Genomic DNA, 11,458 nt, shown 5'->3' with positions numbered 1-11,458 from the left:
GTCAAAATAAATCAATTTTTAAGAATACATAAATAATCAAAAGGGCCAAAACAATAGCAACCAAGTCAAATTCACAATTGAATTAAGTCATGAAAAAGAATTTACAAATTTGTAAGATAAGAGATAATACTAGGTAAAAACATGGTATTGAATAATCAAACCCCTCACCAAATGTGTATACGCTCTAATCGCTAAGTGTATAGGGTTGATTCGCTCAATTCTTCTCTAATCATGCTTTCTAAGGTTTGTTCTTCATCTAACAATCAACAATTATTTAATGCATATATGCAAGTATCATGAGGACTTTTCAAGGTTGTAATGGGACTAAGGGTAAAGGTAATGATACATACATGACTAAGTGGGTTAGAATTTGAATCTTTGATTAACCTAAACTCTCACCTAACATATAACATCCTATGCAATTCTAATATCAAGCTTAGCTACCCATTATCTCACTTTTCACATACACTCATGCATTCAATTCAATCCATATTACATCCGTATTCATTGTTCTTATTACTTTCTTTTGGGGCCTTTGTCCCCTTTTTATTGCATTCTTTTTTCTTTTTTTTTAAAAGAAACATATATACACAATCAATGCATATGGTTTACACAAATAATACATGAGTATGAACGCAATTCCTAATATTTTCAATAAAAATACAAACACACATTTATCAACCAATGTTCCGAATTTTTTAACACTTAGATATTACACACTATCATTAGTATAAGCTAATCAAAGATTTAAATTAAGGACATTTATTATTTTTCACTTAAGGCTAATGTGCTAAAATTTAGAACAAAAAGGAATTAATAAAGCTCAAAGTGGGCTAACAAAGGTAAATAGAAAGGATAAAGTTATATGGGTAAGTGAACTAATTGAAATGATTGCATCAATCACATAAATGCATATACACAGGGAATAATGGACATAAAGAATCAAACAAATCAAATATTGCAATCATAAAAAAGAATAACACACAAGAATAAAAATAGTGGTTAATATAATATAACTACACAGTGAGGCTCAAAACTCACTAGGATGTGTGTTCTTAGCTCAAAAAGCACATTCCACAATGTATAATTCAAACACGTTTCCATGAAAAATATCAACTCAAATTAATCAGAATGTTTATGCGCTGTATAAAAAGCTTTCTTAAAAATTTCATTAATTTAACTAAAGCTTATTCTATATATATATAATGCGATTGGATAAAAATAATCAGAAATCATAAGTTCATTTCCTAATTTTCAATCAAACCAATTCATCATGTATATAGAAAATTCGACTAGCTTCAATTATGCAAAATTGTCCAATCACTACTAATCAAGGGCAATTTACCTAAATGAAGTAGAAGGAGAAAATGTTTACTCAAATGCAACAATTGAGAATCCTTTACCTTTGTGTCCTATTAGTGTTTTATATAATCCGTGGTAACATACCACATTTTAAAGATTTACACATACCACGGTTTATGAAGAGAGCTTTGTAAACATAAACCTTGGTAACTTACCACAGTCTATGAGGAGAAAAATTCTATATATGCACACGGTGAAAATCATTGTGTTGAAGAGGAGCATTTTCACAATGGCAAGTGAAGATGAGAGTTTCCTAGTGTTAGTACATTGCTTTGGAAAAATTCAAAGAAGCGAGAAATACGGTGTGAAGTTCACTGACAGAGAATCCTTGAGTATATTTATCAGTTCATCAAGTACTTTGTCAAATCTAAAGAACAGCATATTGCAGAAGCTTGGGATATTTGGGAGCAAGTGGATGAAGAAGTTATTCTATAAGATTCCCATCGCAGTTGTGTCAACCGATGTGAAGTATGATACGTTTGTAATATCGACCGATGAAGATATTCGGGTTTTGTTTCATTGTCTCAGGAGTTTTCCAGAGGTCAAAATACACGAGCTGTATGCGAAGTTGGAGGTCGGTGTCGATAGTTCTGGGGCATCAGCTCCGGTTCCTAGCTCGACTACCATGGGCGGTGCGTCTAGTTCGATGACTGCGGTCGTACCAAATGTTCCTTACATTGCATCTCCTTCCTTTGCGGTTGATTTAAACCATACAGAGGCAGTTGGTTTTGTACCATTCGAGAATCATGGGGTCCGACATCAGACATATGAGGTGACAATGGTCCTGGCATTATTCCCGATGTTTAAGGGTTCAGAGAACCTGATGGAGTTGAGAATGCAATGCGGGACGATGATGAGCCTGTTGATATAAATGGGAATAGTGATGACGATATAGGTGCCAATCCACAAACACATCATGGCCCTTCAAGTTCCAGCACACAACAGTACCCTCTGCACTTCTCCACTCTAAACTTGGAGGCTTTGGGGCAACAAGCAAACGGAGATGCTGCTGCTGAGCGTTCTTCTACAGAGTTTCAGATTGGATAATCATTCCAGAATAAAGATGAAGCTATTTTGAGTGTGAAGAATTATAGCATCCGTCGAGGTGTTGAGTACAGGGTCTTAGAGTCGGATCACCTGAAGTATCATGGGAAATGTAAGGAGTTTGGCAAGGGTTGTAGTTGGTTAATTCGCAAATCGCTTCGTACACGAAAAAGCATTTGGGAGGTTAGGACGTACAACGGTCTGCACACTTGCTTGGCCACCTCCATTTTCAGTGACCACCGGCAACTTGATTACCATGTTATTTGTGCGAGAATATATCTGTAAGAACACGCGTTTTCACGTAAAACCATTTTAATAAAATAATTTTAGTGCCCAAAATAGATTCAAAATTTACAAGTTTTAATTTGAAAATAAAAATGTGAAATTTGATTTCAGTGAATTTTTCTGAGTTGGAAAATGTATTTCTTTCGAAAAGTTTTTGTAAAAATGCGCACTTGCGTTTAAGCTGGCAGTACCGGCTCTAGACTGTACAGTACCGCGTATTTTGGAAAATAATATTTTGAAAAGTGATTTATTGTTTTGAAAGGACAAATATAATTTTGGAATTGAAAACCATGCCCTAATCTTAAAGGTTTATCCCAAAATGGACCAAATGGACCAAAAACGCTAACGGATTGGGCTGGTCCCAAACCGAGCCCAAGACCTAACATATATAAGCTCATTTAATGAGCTTTGAGCTCATTTTTCAGCCCTAAAAAGAGAGAGACACGCGGTTTTGAGAGAAGGGAGAAGGAAGGGGGTGACACTATTTACCTCCACCTTCCGGAGGTCATAACTTTTGATCTGGAACTCGGATTGACGAGCCATTTGCGACCACGCGAAACTCTTGTCGAGCTCTACGTTTCTATCCAAAGAAAACTGGTAAGAAATTGCGTCCCTCTTTCCAGTTTTGTGCCCTAAATATTTGCCTTTTTGAGGTTATAATTTTGAGTAATTTTTGTGGTTATACTTGTTTAAGTGATCTCTAATAGCGAGTAATTGATGGATTTTACCCCTACTCTCATTTGATAAGGTAAGATTCCACTAAACCCTTGTGTTTAGTTGTTTTGTGTACCTTAGGTTTTGATTTTAATGATATATGTGTTGTTAGTGTGAGCCTTGGTGTTTGTTGGTGTTGGTTGAGGCTTTGGATCAAGCTTGGTGGCTTCGTTTTGGTGTTTGGTGCGTTTGGGAATCGGCTAAGGTATGATTTCGGTTTTCTTTATGTAATATGTAATGTTCATGGACACTTACTCTAGTTGACCCTAAGATAGGATTGAATGTTGTTGGTGTATGAATAATATTATATGTGAATTGATGATAATTGTGGGTTGTATTGGATTATTGTGGTTAAGATTGATTATTGGGAATTGTGGTGTTGATGAGTATTGATGATTAGTATTGTTGATGAGATTGTTGGTATTTAAGGATTGATGAATGATTAATGATGTTGTTGGTACTTAATGATTATAAAGGTTGATGATGAATATTGATGTTGTTGGTGCTAATTATAAATTGTGATGTTGGTGAGTGTATATGTTGAGTGTGATAATATGAATGTGGATAATGATTGATAATGTTGAGATTAATTTATCAGGATTTGAAGTAGTTGTTGATATTTGATGTTGATTAAAGATTATTTATGATGGTTTTGGATGTTGATGAGTAAGAAATTTGATGGTAATAAGTAGTGTAATTGGAATTATGGATGGTTGAGTTGGAAAAAGGAAGGGTATGGGCTTTTATGTTTTTTGGTAATGTTTGGGTTGTGGCTGGTTTGGTTTTGAATTGTGAGTTTTGGAAAAATTGGAGTTTTAAGGCCTTTCATAAAAGTGAATTTTTGGTGGACTTTGTCTGATCATAACTTTTGCCTCGATTTTAAAATTTTGATGAAACTTGTCTAGAATTAAAGATCTTTGAAAACTCTTTAAATCGATATAAAGTTTGAGAAAATTAGAATTTTATAGAGGAAGTTATGATAATTCAAAGTTGGTGTTGAAAATCTGAAATTCTGCAAAGTGCAGAATTTCAGGATTTTCTGATATGTGCGAATGCACAGCCTTGTGCGCACACACAACCCTGCAAAAATTCTATTCTGTTTGGACGCACAGACCTGTGTGTACGCACAGGCAGGGGAAATGGCTCTGGTGGCAGCGCTAGCATAGGTTGTGCGCGCGCATCAATGAAGCATTACGACTTGTGCGGACTCACAGACCTGTGCGCACGCACAAGTCAGGAAGGGTCGTCTGTTAGGGGCACTCACACAGCTTGTGCGAGTGAACATACTTTATAAATTTTAGTAGCTGTTTGGACGCTCACCCCTGTGCGTACGCACACTTTCAAAATCTTCCTGGGCGTGCGCACGCACACCCTTGTGCGGACGCACACGCCCTGTTTCACATATTTAACTTTGTTTTCAACTATTTCACCTTCCCGACAAGGTTGTAAGTTTCTATAATCTCATTTTACGATTCTTGGGCTTGGTTTTGGGCATTAAGACATGGGAAAGGTCCTAGGAGGTTTGGTTTGGTTTTATTCTGAGAAGTTAACAAACAGATGTTTAGGTTTCTGGTGGATTGAGGATGAGTTCGGTTGAGAGGAAAGGAGGATTAGTGAATTTGGTGATTGCTGACAACGAAGTGAGAAACTGATGAACTTGAGAATATGAATGTTTAAGGATGTTAATGGGAATGATGATGGTTATGATGAGTTGATGACTCAAAGAGGAATGATGATCTTGTTGAATGTGGATAGTGAGCCAGACACTATATCCTTGGAATGATTTGTGATGAGTTATATGTGTTGTTGTTTTCCTTCTCTGCCACAAGAGTGTGCCAGGCACTATATCCTTGGATTGAGCATGCAAGTGAGCCAGACACTATATCCTTGGAACGATAGTGAGCCAAGCACTATATCCTCGAAACAAGACCAAGCCATGTGCTATATCCTCTGAAGTGGCAGAAAGGCGACATCCGACAAGTGATATCACGAGCCAATAGGATAGGCATTCATCATATGCATCTGTTATGTGCTTGCTTGCTTTGACTACTTGGGTTTGCCTACTTGTATAATATGCCCACTTGCTTCTTGAATTACTTGCTATATATGATTATTACATGTGTATTACTTGCTTGCATTAAATGTGATTGTCTGGTGCTGAAGGGGTTAGGTAGGTGGTGGCGATGGGATCGCACGGAGGTTAGGTTGGCGAAGGCTATGGGATACAACGGTGTGATTAGTATTAGTTAGAACTCCCCTAAGTTAGATAACCCGGTTTATGGTTTAAGTTCTTTATTTATTTATATCATTAAGTTTAAATATTCGTATATGATGTGAAGTTCTAAGAATGCCTTCGGCATCCCGGGGCCTTACATCTTACATCATTGGGCACTGTTACCATATTGAGAACCTCCGGTTCTCGTTCCATACTTTGTTGTTGTTTTTCAGATGCAGGTCACAACCCACCTCGGTGAGTTGTTTGGTTGGTGACAGAAGCGAAGGATTCGGACACCTTTTTGGAGTCTTTCGGTTTGTTTTGTATTTGTCTCTCGCTTTTGTATTTTTGTTTTGGCCTAGAGGTATGTATTTGAGAGAGAACAAAACTTGTATAAGCCATTTTAAACTTTAGTTTCCTCTTGTCCGTATGTATGGCTAGTCGGCTTAAACTCCACGAGCCATGGCTAGTTTCTTATGATATTACACTATTATACTATTATCATTGTTTATATCACGTTTGTTTCTTGTGTTTTAAGTTGGATGCTTCGTTAGTTCGCTTTGCGTTTTTAAATCCTGTCTTTGAGCTATATCCTTCATCAGGCTTCTAGATTATATTATTTATTTCTATATATAGATATGTATAAGCCTTAGAATTGTCATAACCTCTGATTAACCTTTGCCTTATGGCTAGAGGTAAAGCTTAGGGTAATTGAGGTGTTACATTTAGTGGTATCAGAGCGGTTCGTCCTCGTAAGCTTGAGGGATGGACCGATTGTGCTTCATTGCATACTCTGGGTCATTTTTCTTTCTTGCTATTTAAGTTATCTACTAGATATTTCATAGCATGCTTGTTTGTAAGTGCCTTTTCGGGATAATTGAAACACTAGACCTTCGATATTGAGACTGATCACCTTGATATCGAATGTTTGGTGAAGAGAGGAACCCTAATGGCAACTCACGGATGAGGTCGATTACGTTAACAGAGCGGTAGTGAGGATGGATAACCTAGCCTATGCACGATGAGCTCAGCATGTTCCGAAAAAGCCTGTTCGTGGAGTTTGCGGCATATCGGCTGATGGGTGTGGCTTAACACTTGTGGCAACGGAAGTAACGATTGACGCTTTTGCGGTTTTTACTTAAGATTTTCAATTTCTACACGGTATGGTTTGGATTCTTGTTAAAAAGGTTTTAAAGCTTAAAACGATTTTGAGAATTTGTTTGAAACTGTTGAAAAGAGTTTGAAAAACTATTTGTTTGTTTTTTTTTTTTTGGTAATGGGTTATCATAGACAAGATACGAGTAATAGGTAACGCGATTCGTGGGTTTTGGGAACGTTAGAAACTATTTCTCGAGGTTAATTAATTACGTGTTTTGGATTCTGTTAGAATCAGGTGACTTGTTCTTTCCTACCCTATCCTGAAGTTCTTGTGGTCTTTTTTTTTTTGGATAGTAGTTCGATTTCCCCAATCTTATTCCTCTGTTCATATGCATTCTTGTTTGATCCTAACTGCATATGTCTGCTTAAAATCCTTGGTGTATTTATCTTCTTTGTTTAGGCACTTTCTCTTGAGTCGTGTATTCTTTGATATATATTTGAACATGTTTTGATGCATTATATCTTTTTAAGCTCTTATTCCGAGTCCTTTGTAAACAAATTGTAATTTAGTTTCCTCTTATTTGACGATAATTACAGCCATTCTTCAAATCTTAACAAAATCGCTTTTGATTTGATATACACTTCTCTATATAAACTTTGAAAGTTTCTTTTACAGTTTAAAACTAATTGTTTCCAATACCTCGCCTGTCTCTTCACTGATTTATGGAAATATATTTATTTTAAATACAACTTGATTTTCTAACAACTTTATTATAGTTTTTACAAATATCTTTATTTGATTATGTATTTAGGAATTCTTCAAAAGAAATATTTTTTCCTCTTTTCCGTTGATTTTCATTTGACAAACTTCACTTAATTTATTTTTAATTTGAATTTGGTTTAGTACAACACATTGTCTATGCAATTGTTGTTCTTTTGAAAGTATTGAGTTCGTATCCTTCCTTTTAGGAACAGACCAATTCCTTTTTAAGCTTTTCACTTCTTTGAAGGATATACTCGGTTCTGTTTTTGATTATTCTTTTACTGTTATGGTCGTCACCACTAATCTTAGTTTTTCTTCTCTTGCAAATCTCATACTCGTCCGAGTCAACTTGAAGTTATTTCTATCTAGTGCATTGTTTGTCCTCTTAATTGTCCTTCCTTGGTCAATGGTTCCTTCTTGAAAATTCACTGTTGATTGATTTGTCCTTCCTTACGAGTTTTGTATTTTTTTAGACCAATGAAAAGCTTGTTTGATGTCCCATGCTTCGTGGATCTTGTTTGAACTCCTTTGATTTAAGATCCTTTCTTGTTTGGCTTGATTTCTTTTAATCACATCTTAGTATTCTTGAATGTTCTTATGTGATGGCAATTTCAAGTGTATTCATAGAGTTTTGCTGTGAACTTTTGAAACAAGTTTTGGATTCTCTTAAATCTAAATCAATTCTTCTCGCTTAAATTGCATCCATAGTTATTCTTTAAATTGACAAAATTGTTTTGGAGGTTGGCATGCACTGTTTTGAATAAAGTTTTGAAACCGACTGATAAACAAATTTTTACCTCGAAGATTCCTTTTCTAAATAGAGTTTAACTAGTTCCATATTTGCTATAAAATTTATACACGCTTGTTTGAATATGAGCTTTGAGAATTCTTGAACAAACCTTCGATTTCTTACAACCTTGTCGTGATTTCAGTGTATACCTTATTTGATTGAGTAACTAAATGTCTTTCAGAATTTTTAATATTGTTTGGCCTTAACTCAATTGATTTTCATTTTCTAAACCTCACCTATTCTGTCTTTTACTTGTAAACTATTTAGACAAAATGCAATTTAATTTTCTTTTAACCACATTGCAGTTTTGGTGTATGTTTCTATCACTCTTTTGTGAAATGCGAGTTACATACCTTTCTTTTAGAACATGAGGTGATCTTCTGTCAGTTTTTCATTCTTTATATTCAAATGTATTGGGTGTACTTAATCATAAATTTTTAAACCTTGAGAGTGTCATCACTAGCTTTAGATAACCTTCTTCTATGATTTTATACTTGTTAATTCAGCTTGATTAGTTCCAAAATACTGCCTTGCTTATCCTTTTTGTGTTCCTATCAGCTATCTCTGATTCGGGAGTCATCCTTGAGGTTGTTAAATTGAATTTCTTCCAATACTTTTCATCGATTGTATATCCTCGTTTACTTGTAGATTCAGCAGTTCTTTCAAAACTCTTGCGGAGATTATCCTTGTTGCTTGTCCTTCTTGTTTCAAAGTCTTTTATCCTTCTGAATAAACTCGAGAATAGTTGTAATGTCGTGTGCGATCTTTAGGCACAGTAATGAAAAGCTTTAGTTCTTTAAAATGTGGTTTGTGGTTATAGAAGGGGAGGTACACACGGCTGCTTTTGCGGCTTTTAAATTGTGACTTTTGATTTCTAACTGGTATGGCATTGAACCATGTTGAAAAAGTTTTATGGTTTATAATGATTTTCAAATTTGATTTGAAACTTTTGGTTTAAATGATTCGGTTTTGAAACTACGTCGAAAAATTCTTGGTTTGAAGGATATTGTTTAAAAGGAAAAGAGAGTTCTAGGATTTTATCAATTTGTGAACTTGGTTTCAAATTTATCTTATCAAAAGGGATCTAAAATTGAAAAGTTTTTATTTAAAGAAAACGTGATTTCAAGTATTTGACTTCCAAGTAACTGAATTTTTGACTCTTTGATAAAGTTTTAACAATGAGTTGGTTTAGAATAAACTTGTTTTGAAGATTTTGGAAACACATTACAAAAATAGGTAATTGTTTTAAGGAAAATTTCGGATGCTTAATGACGATAATCAGAGTGATGCAGCGGAAGGCGAAAGAGAACGTCGACACGGTAGGAAGATGGAGAACGAGGTGCCTTGGCAACTTGTTGGATTAGCAACGTTGAAAGTAGAATGCCTCATGGGGAATATATATATATATATATATATATATATATATATATATATATATATATATATATATATATATATATATATCCCATCGCGTGATTCGGATTTTGGAGGGCGAAAATCTTTTTAAGGAGGGGAGGATGTAAGAACCCGCATTTTCACGTAAAACTGTTTTAATAAAATAATTTTAGTGCCCGAAATAGATTCAAAATTTACAAATTTTAATTTGAAAATAAAAATGTGAAATTTGGTTTCAGTGAATTTTTCTGAGTTGGAAAATGTATTTCTTTCGAAAAGTTTTTGTAAAAATGCGTACTGGCGTTTAAGCTGGCAGTACCGGCTCTAGACTATACAATACCGCGTATTTTGGAAAATAATATTTTGAAAAGTGATTTATTGTTTTGAAAGGACAAATATAATTTTGGAATTGAAAACCAGACACTAATCTTAAAGGTTTAGCCCAAAGTGGGCCAAACGGACCAAAAACGCTAATGGGTTGGACTGGGCCCAAACCGGGCCCAATACCCAACATATATAAGCTCATTTTTCAGTCCTAAAAAGAGAGAGAGACACGCGGTTTTGAGAAAAGGGAAAAGGCAAGGGGTGACACTATTCACCTCCACCTTCTAGAGGCCATAACTTTTGATCCGGAGCTCCGATTGACAAGTCGTTTGCGGCTATGTGAAGCTCTCGTTGAGCTCTACGTTTCTATCCAAAGAAACTTGGTAAAAAATCACGTCACTCGTCCCAGTTTCATGCCCTAGATTTTTGCATTTTTGAGGTTATGGTTTTGAGTAGTTTTGTGGTTGTGCTTGTTTAGGTGATCTCTAGTAGCGGATAATTGATGGATTTTACCCTTACTCTCGTTGGATAAGGTAAGATTCCATTAAACCCTTGTGTTTAGTTGTTTTGTGTACCTTAGGTTTTGATTTTAATGACATATGTGTTGTTAGTGTGAGCCTTGGTGTTTGTTGGTGTTGGTTGAGGTTTTGGATCAAGCTTGGTGGCTTCGTTTTGGTGTTTGGTGCGTTTGAAAATCGGCCAAGATATGGTTTCGGTTTTCTTTATGTAATATGTAATGTTCATGGACACTTAGACTAATTGACCCTAAGATAAGATTGAATGTTATTGGTGTATGAATAATTATATGTGAATTGATGATAATTGTGGGTTGTATTGGATTATTGTGGTTAAGAGTGATTATTGGGAATTGTGGTGTTGATGAGTATTGATGATTAGTGTTGTTGATGAGATTGTTGGTATTTAAGGATTGATGAATGATTAATGATGTTGTTGGTACTTAATGATTATAAAAGTTGATGATGAATATTGATGTTGTTGGTGTTAATTATAAATTGTGATGTTGGTTGATGTTGGTGAGTGTATATGTTAAGTGTGGTAATATGAATGTGGATAATGATTGTTAATGTTGAAGTTAAGTGATCAAGATTTGAAGTAGTTGTTGATGTTTTATGTTGGTTAAATATTATTTATGATGGTTTTGGATGTTGCTAAGTAAGGAATTTGATGGTATTGAGTAGTGTAATTGGAATTATGGATGGTTGACTTGGAAAAAGAAAGGGTATGGGCTTTTATGTTGTTTTTGGGTTGTGGTTGGTTGGGTTTTGAATTGTGAGTTTTGGAAAAATTGGAGTTTTGAGGCCTTTGATAAAAATGGATTTTTGGTGGACTTTGTCTTATCATAACTTTTGCCTCAGTTTTTAAAATCTGATGAAACTTGTCTAGAATTAAAGATCTTTGAAAACTCTTTAAATCAATATAAAGTTTGATAAAATTTTAATTTTATAGA

Source organism: Arachis hypogaea, chromosome 2 (genome assembly GCF_003086295.3).
Source record: "Arachis hypogaea cultivar Tifrunner chromosome 2, arahy.Tifrunner.gnm2.J5K5, whole genome shotgun sequence".
Classification (NCBI taxonomy): Eukaryota; Viridiplantae; Streptophyta; class Magnoliopsida; order Fabales; family Fabaceae; genus Arachis; species Arachis hypogaea.
This window is presented reverse-complemented; position numbering follows the sequence as displayed.